Source organism: Arachis ipaensis, chromosome B10 (assembly GCF_000816755.2).
Source record: "Arachis ipaensis cultivar K30076 chromosome B10, Araip1.1, whole genome shotgun sequence".
NCBI classification, from domain to species: domain Eukaryota; kingdom Viridiplantae; phylum Streptophyta; class Magnoliopsida; order Fabales; family Fabaceae; genus Arachis; species Arachis ipaensis.
Window position 1 is genome coordinate 37326345 of NC_029794.2, and position 8299 is coordinate 37334643.

At 36.0% G+C, this 8299-nt stretch overlaps 1 long non-coding RNA gene across 1 annotated transcript; it reads left to right on the top strand.

Annotated features, from left to right (window-relative positions):
• On the top strand, positions 6218 to 7628 carry LOC107624250. Its single transcript, XR_002355699.1, has 3 exons — positions 6218 to 6556; positions 6664 to 6730; positions 7329 to 7628. It is a non-coding gene; the product is annotated as an uncharacterized LOC107624250 (long non-coding RNA).

The window sequence follows — 8299 nt, forward strand, 5'->3', positions numbered from 1 at the left end:
GGCCTCTTGCACGTCATGTAAGGAGACGATGTCATTGCCTTCAACCAGGAGGGGGTTCTCTCAGCGGCCGACAACGTCCTTGCTGGGGGATTCAGGACGCTCGCATGGTCTACCACATGAACAACTTGAGAAATCCACCCTAATCCCTAACAGCCCTAAACAACGCGGACTGGTCAACCCGGCCAAACCGACCCGCTTTCGAAAATTGGGGGACCATAATTTTTTTTATTTTGGTTTGGGCCAATCGCAACACCCAACAGATAACCAGGTTACAATTGGCTCTAAAAGGTTCTTCCTTCGTTGGCAACCACAAATTAATATGCAAACTTTTTATTTCTTTGTTTGGGTCAACGCTGCATTAAAACTATTTTTTTCATTCCCAGATTGGGCCTATGCCGGTTTAGGCCCACTGATAACCCGCATAATCTTAAATTAGGAAAAGCAACCAGAGCCCACCAGAGAGAGAAAAAAATTTAGCAAGGCAAACTCGAAATCCAACAAAAAATCATTAGTTCATCGCGCTGATCACCCTGCCTCCCCTGCAACTATACAACGCGATTTTCTCTTCCGTTTGCTTATAGGACCTAGGATACTGTTAATCAACCTCAACATCGTCATGAAGTGCACGAATTTGCAAACTAAATTCCATGAGGAGTTAATCAAATGCAACCTTTACTCATTGATGCTACACAAGTTTCTAACCCATTAACTCCCTATATCCACGTTGTGACCAGTGAAGTAGGTGACAACGAAACACTGCACTAAGCTCAGCAATCTCACTGGGGTTTCAATATCTACGACATAACGTGCCGATGGGGCTCTGGAAAGACATGACCTATGAAAGAAAAAGTGTAGTAAAAATTGTTCCACTAATCTCATCAATAAACTACTCACATGTTGAAAAAAGGATGCGTGACTCGGGGAGCGAAGCCTTTCATGCACAAGGAGGGGGACGTGTCATGTCTCAGATAGCCTTCACGGGTGTGGGAGACTCCCCACATGGCGCTCGTTGTCTCCTAGCATCAGTAGATTACCGCGTGGAAGTAAACAGTCCTTTCCTTATGGAATGTGACCTTGGGTTTCAGGGATTCGTTGACATTATTGTCTACTGCAAGTGGAGTAGTAACCAAGGAGTTTTGAGGCGTAATGCTAATAATCCCCACGCGTGGCTAACTATGCTTAACACATCTTGTGTGCTTTGACCAATTTACCCACATCTAATAGCTTACATGCATGTGTAGCCACACAGACTAATGGGTGTCCAAAATGGTCTTTTCTTATACCCTTTTCCCGAGAAGCCTTTTTTGCCCGAATCAGGTGTTGTCAATCCGGATGTCGCATCCAACTGCGTTGGGTTGTAGAAGGTGTGGGGTTGGCGCCAAAAAAACGTGACCGTAGGAGCAAAAATCATACGAATAGTTTAGAAAACCGAATCGGCTGGGCTGGTTCGACTGGAAAATCGGTTAACCTATATTTGCTACCAAAATGCCAACAGCGCATAGAATACCCAAGATGGCCAGAACTACAACCCCCTCGCATTGCAAAAACAAGTTCCCCCTCCTATATCTTCCTAACCGAATCCATGCATGGGATTAGGTGAAATTGGGAAAAAAGTCATCAACATCCTTAGACTCTAATTACTAGGATCCTCGTTGCTGTTGCACGCGGCGGCAAATTTCACATTCAGGAAGGTCGTGGCAACTTGCAAGGTTGTCGCTCTACCAATGTGTCTAGTGTCAATCCATGCAAGGCAAGCAAACATGTTTTCCGGTGACTCAAAATTATGTTCCTCTTTTATTTTAAGCTCGAGAATAGTGTTAAGTTTCTTTCCTTAGTGCAAACTGCCGAGTAATTACGTCACAAACTATTAATTAAGCATACAACTTTCGCTTGAAAGATGAGCAATCACCGCATCTTCCAACCTAGCTCTCACTATAATACTAGAATAATTATTTCAATTATTAAATTATAATGATCTCATTATTTAAAATAATTAAATTTATAATCTCCTTAATATTATTTCTTTATTCACTCAATCTGCCAAATTGTTAATTTAGTCATTACTCTCAACTGATATATCCTAGACATTTAGTTAAACGTAATCAAACCTAGTTTTGTATGCTACATTATGCAGTACGTGAGTCCTCGTATGTGTGTATACATGTTATTTACTTCCTCTATTTTACGCCAATAAATGTTAGTCGTAAATAACCCTAAACATTACATTAACTTTTATTCAAAATTTATAAACTCAAGTCGTAATATATAGTCTACGTTCAAAAAAGGTATTTCTGTCTACCTTTGATACCTGGTTAAAATAATGAACATTAATCACAAACATAGTGCAATAAAAAGTAACTTCCCAAGGTATTAAATGGCTTAAAGCTTCACAGGAGTCAATATATATATATATATATATATTGTTTTAGAACTCTTAAAGGTTCACTACAAGAAAAATACCCATTCAGCCACACTTTTTTAAGCTACATTTGAAAAGCGTAGCCTATTCCTCCGTGTTGCCTTTTTATAAGAGAAAAGGATACACAAATGCGGCATCATTTAAAAAGCGTAGCCTTAGGTATTATAGAAATCACTTATAAAGCGTAGCCTTATGTTGATATCTATAAATACAATTTTCATACCAAAGGAAACGCTTTTAAAGAGTAGCATACTTGTTAAGTTTTGGATACGCTTTAAAAGCGCTGCCTAATGTAAAAATGCCAAATACACATGTACAGGACACTTAGTGAATTTTTTTTGTTTCTTTTTATTTCTTCTCATCATCGAAGCCCTGCACTCTATCTTCGTCATTCCTTCCTTCCTACCAGAGCACCAAATAACAAAACCCTAGCCACTTCTTCAATCTCCCCGTCATTGTGCCCTCCTTCATCGTGCGCCACTGTCATCGTCTCACTCGTCTGCTCATCGTTCTTAGTCGTGCTCTGCCGCCGTTCATCCATCTCGCAGCTCTTCCTTGTAAGGTTGTGAAAACCCTAGCCTCCACCGCGCCGCCATAAATCTCACCGTCGCCGCTCGTCGCGCTCAAGATCGCCACTAGGTTCGTCGTTCTCGAGGTCCCTCGATCCCTCATTCGCCAATGTTTGCTTTCCAGTCCCGTTTCGCAGTTCTTCGCCGTCGTCCTTTATAGTGTTTGTCGCCAGCTCGCCGTCTTCGAAGGTCCATGCTCTGTTCGTGGCTCACTGTAATAGTGTAATGACATTGTTCGATTTTTTGCTCTGTTCCTAAGGGTTAATGATCTTTGAATTATTCTTGAATGATTTATGTTTTCAATTTTTCATTCATTGATTAATTGATTGTTGATTAGCTCTTACTGCTGTTTGTGATTATTAATTGTTAATATGCTGCTGTGCTGCTGTTCTTTGTGCTTTTGTGACTTAATTGTGATTATATTGTGCTGTTTGTGATTATTTCATCCTATATTATTGTTAGTTAACTGGTTTTAATTTTGTTCCTGGGGTTTGAGTTTCTTCTCCAAACTCCCCGGCTGCCTTTGCTCCCTCTGTCTTGGTCCAGAGATTCTGTCTCCACAGGTCGTTTTATTACTATTTTATTTTAATTAACGAGATTGAAGTGGATGTACTATAATTGCTTGAGGTGTGTGATATATTTGATTAATGTGAATGAAGAACACTAGGTTGAGTTGAATTGAATTGAATCATGGATAAGAGCATGTTAACTGGTTTGGAATCACTTCCAGAAGCTGATCAGCAAAGAATGGTGTCCCTGATGTAACAGGTTCAAATCTATGATAGGTACTTCCTCTTCACTCTATCTGTTAACTAATTCCATGTGTTTTAATTTGATTTGTGTGTAAATTAATTTAATTTGTTTTGGATTATGATTGGATGAGAAGCTAAAGGATGGTGCATGGTCTTATGTAGAGCTTGCTAGAGAGTGAGTGATATGAGGACATATGTTTTAATAGTTTCAATTATTCAATGGTCTTATATCTATACATATATTTTCTTGCCTTTTAATAGTAATACATAAAAAAATTAAACTAAAAAGTAATAAAAAGTAATAAGTGTATGCTTTTTTAATAGTTTGGCATACAAATGCACTTAATTTTCTTCTGTTTTATAACTAGTAATTAAATATGTCATATAAGAAACTGAGTTAAGTGTATTTAGAATATTATTTGTGCACTTCTTTAGCTGTACATCCGTTCCAAATATGGATGCCAGTAGTTCTATCATTCTCAATTCTTCTTGGAAAATTTTGTGCACATAGATATCCAAATCAGTTAGATATATCTATGTTAATGAGTTACAAAATATAAATCTGATTAACTTGTTTCTAAATTATTGTTAACAAGTATAGACTTTTCTGACCTGTCCTTCTCTTGTGGTTTTTCTGCTGATATATAATTCAGATTCAGATTTTATCTCAGTTGAAGTAAGTAACCAAACAAGAAATTAGTCTTATTAGCCTTATTCTATTTAGTTGCAGGTAGTTCCTTCATTCTTGTTAATGCTTTGTTTTCCCCTTTCTGCAATCAAGAAGTGCTCTCATTAAGCGATTCCTGTGTAGGTTCGGATATATATCAGGAGACTCTTGCCAAGGCACTTACAAAGCATTTTGGTGCAAGGCTACTAATTGTGGATTCCCTTTCACTACCTGGTGTACGTTTTCTCAGATATTCTTTTGCTACTTCTTATTATCTGTTTGTATTGTTGAGATGATTTCTTCCTAAATCACTGTTAATATAAACAGAATAATAATAATTTTTGTTATGTGATTGATATTTCAGGGAACTCCATCAAAGGAAGTTGATTCTGCTAAAGAAAGTTCAAAGCCTGAACGACCATCTGTGTTGGCCAAGAGAAGTACACATGCTGCTTCTTTAAAACATAGTAAACTAGCTTCTAGTGTTGATACTAAAATTGTGGGTGGATCCACAATAAGTTCTCAGGCTATGCTGAAGTAGGAGGTTTCTACTGCTTCATCAAAAGGCACTACTATTAAAACAGGTGTGCTATTTTGTTGTTAAAAATTGAGCAACTATCTCCAAATTTACTTCCTATTGTACATATTGCATAGCACCTAAAGGTTAACATGAGGCTTAAATAATTTGCAGGTGATCGAGTAAAATTTGTTGGTAACTTCCCTTCTGCTGTCTCATCAATACAAAATCATCCTTCAAGGTACTTTGTCTGATGGAAGAATTATTCTGAATACAATTCAGTCAATCTGCATTTGATCTGAACTTGTGGAGAAGAGAGATCTTTTTTATCCTTTTTGTTGAGGAGGCTATAACCATTGAAAATCATTCAAAAGAAGATTAAAGGAAGAATATTGAATTTCTGATTGACAGCAATTTGTTTTGAGTGGCATGAGTGTACTTTTCTCTTTTGTGAATATTATTGCTTCTGAATTTGAAATCACTTTGAAGTGGTATCTCTCAGTTCAGTTGCAGCTTTGATATATATGCAGACTTTTATTGTGATCTTTGTGAATATTCCTACCTGCTGATATATATGCAGACTTTTATTCTGTTTCTTCTGAACTTCCAGCTTTGGTTAATAAGGCTAATTTCTTGTTATTAACTTATATTTTTCTGGGCTTGATCAGAACTGTACCTTTAGTTTATGGCTTGTTCATTATTTCAGATATGGCACTTATTTAATTGATCTGCATTGATTTATTTAATTGCTTTATAGAGATAACCAATGTGCATTGACACTTTTGCTTTAGTTTTTCTACCTTATTCCTAATTTTTCTATATACATATCTATTATGGTTGAAATAATTTGCGTATCCTGAATGTTCAATACATGTGAAACCAGTATCTGCAAATTGATTTATGAAAATACACATTAAAAAATAATGATTTTGCAGAATCCTATGTCTTTTAAGTAGGATTGAACAGATTCTACACACTTAATTAATTTTCTTACAAAACCAGAAAATTCATACACACCTAATTAATAGTGATTTTTCCATCAAATATTGGCATGTTGTTATTGATTAATACTAACAATACACAGAATCAACTTATTATATATAATTTAGAAGTTTGTTACATTAGATATTCCTTTTACTGCTAAAAATATATTAAAATTTAATTTTTATGTTGATTTTTTTCCTGACTGCATTATAACTTGTAAATTTCATTTCCTTTTTGATATTCAATATTGTGACAAATTGCCATGGTTTATAATCTATTGATACTTGCCTTTTACCTGGTGTACGTTTTCTCAGATATTCTTTTGCTACTTCTTATTATCTGTTTGTATTGTTGAGATGATTTCTTCCTAAATCGCTGTTAATATAAACAGAATAATAATAGTTTTTGTTATGTGATTGATATTTCAGGGAACTCCATCAAAGGAAGTTGATTCTGCTAAAGAAAGTTCAAAGCCTGAACGACCATCTGTGTTGGCCAAGAGAAGTACACATGCTGCTTCTTTAAAACATAGTAAACCAGCTTCTAGTGTTGATGCTGAAATTGTGGGTGGATCCACAATAAGTTCTCAGGCTATGCTGAAGTAGGAGGTTTCTACTGCTTCATCAAAAGGCACTACTATTAAAACAGGTGTGCTGTTTTGTTGTTAAAAATTGAGCAACTATCTCCAAATTTACTTCCTATTGTACATATTGCATAGCACCTAAAGGTTAACATGAGGCTTAAATAATTTGCAGGTGATCGAGTAAAATTTGTTGGTAACTTCCCTTCTGCTGTCTCATCAATACAAAATCATCCTTCAAGGTACTTTGTCTGATGGAAGAATTATTCTGAATACAATTCAGTCAATCTGCATTTGATCTGAACTTGTGGAGAAGAGAGATCTTTTTTATCCTTTTTGTTGAGGAGGCTATAACCATTGAAAATCATTCAAAAGAAGATTAAAGGAAGAATATTGAATTTCTGATTGACAGCAATTTGTTTTGAGTGGCATGAGTGTACTTTTCTCTTTTGTGAATATTATTGCTTCTGAATTTGAAATCACTTTGAAGTGGTATCTCTCAGTTCAGTTGCAGCTTTGATATATATGCAGACTTTTATTGTGATCTTTGTGAATATTCCTACCTGCTGATATATATGCAGACTTTTATTCTGTTTCTTCTGAACTTCTAGCTTTGGTTAATAAGGCTAATTTCTTGTTATTAACTTATATTTTTCTGGGCTTGATCAGAACTATACCTTTAGTTTATGGCTTGTTCATTATTTCAGATACGGCACTTATTTAATTAATCTGCATTGATTTATTTAATTGCTTTATAGAGATAACCAATGTGCATGGACACTTTTGCTTTAGTTTTTCTACCTTATTCCTAATTTTTCTATATGCATATCTTCCCACCAGACTTCAATTGATGCTGCAAACTATGACAGGGTGATGTTACTGGGTGGAAGAGCGCCAGAGTATCTTGCTCATGATCCTCTTGTGGCACTGGTGATCAAGCTTTTCAGTTCTGGAAAAGCACTTGCTTCCATTTGCCTCGGATAGTTGATTCTGGCGGCTACAGGTGTAGCTAAAGATCACAAGTTTATCGCCTTTCCTCCTGTTAAACCAGCACCGGTTGCCTCTGGTGCTCATTGGGTTGAACCAGACACTAGCAACAGTGGTGGATGGTAATCTCATTACTACCGCCACTTATGAAGGGCACTTAAAAACAATGAGGGATCTAAGGCTACACTTATAAAAAGTAGCCATGGTATACAATGTGGCTACGCTTTATAGGTGATGCAGTAGTGTTGAAAAGCGTAGCCTATTCTGGCAAAAATGAAAGCTGAAAAGCGTAGCCTTTGGTCTTGGACAGCATCACTTAAAAAGCGTACCCTATTCCCAAACGCCAAAAGCGTAGCCCTTGGTGCAGAAAAGCGTAGCCTTTGAGAATAAGCAACGGCCGAATAGGAATCACCATAAAAAGCGTAGCCGTAGCCCAGAAAGCGTAGCCGTAGCCTAAGGCATCATTTTTTTTTTACTTTTGGCTACACTTTTTAAGTGTACCTGAATGGGTGTTTTTCTTGTAGTGGTTAAATTTTTTAATTTCTAACATAATTAGATAATCTTATTTTTAAAAATTTAATTTTAATATTTGTAACATTAATCTTAAAATATTATTTCAATTCTTTTAGAAGTAAAAAAAGTTTACTTCAGTATTCTAATATTAAATTTGACTTCATAATTGCTAATACAATCAATCAACCTCGATAATAATTTAGTATTTTTAAAAGGAAAAGTATGATGAGGCAATGAAATATTTATACAATGTGTACAATGGAGGTTTAGGGAGTATTAGAGATATAATCATTAGTGTTACATTTTCCCAT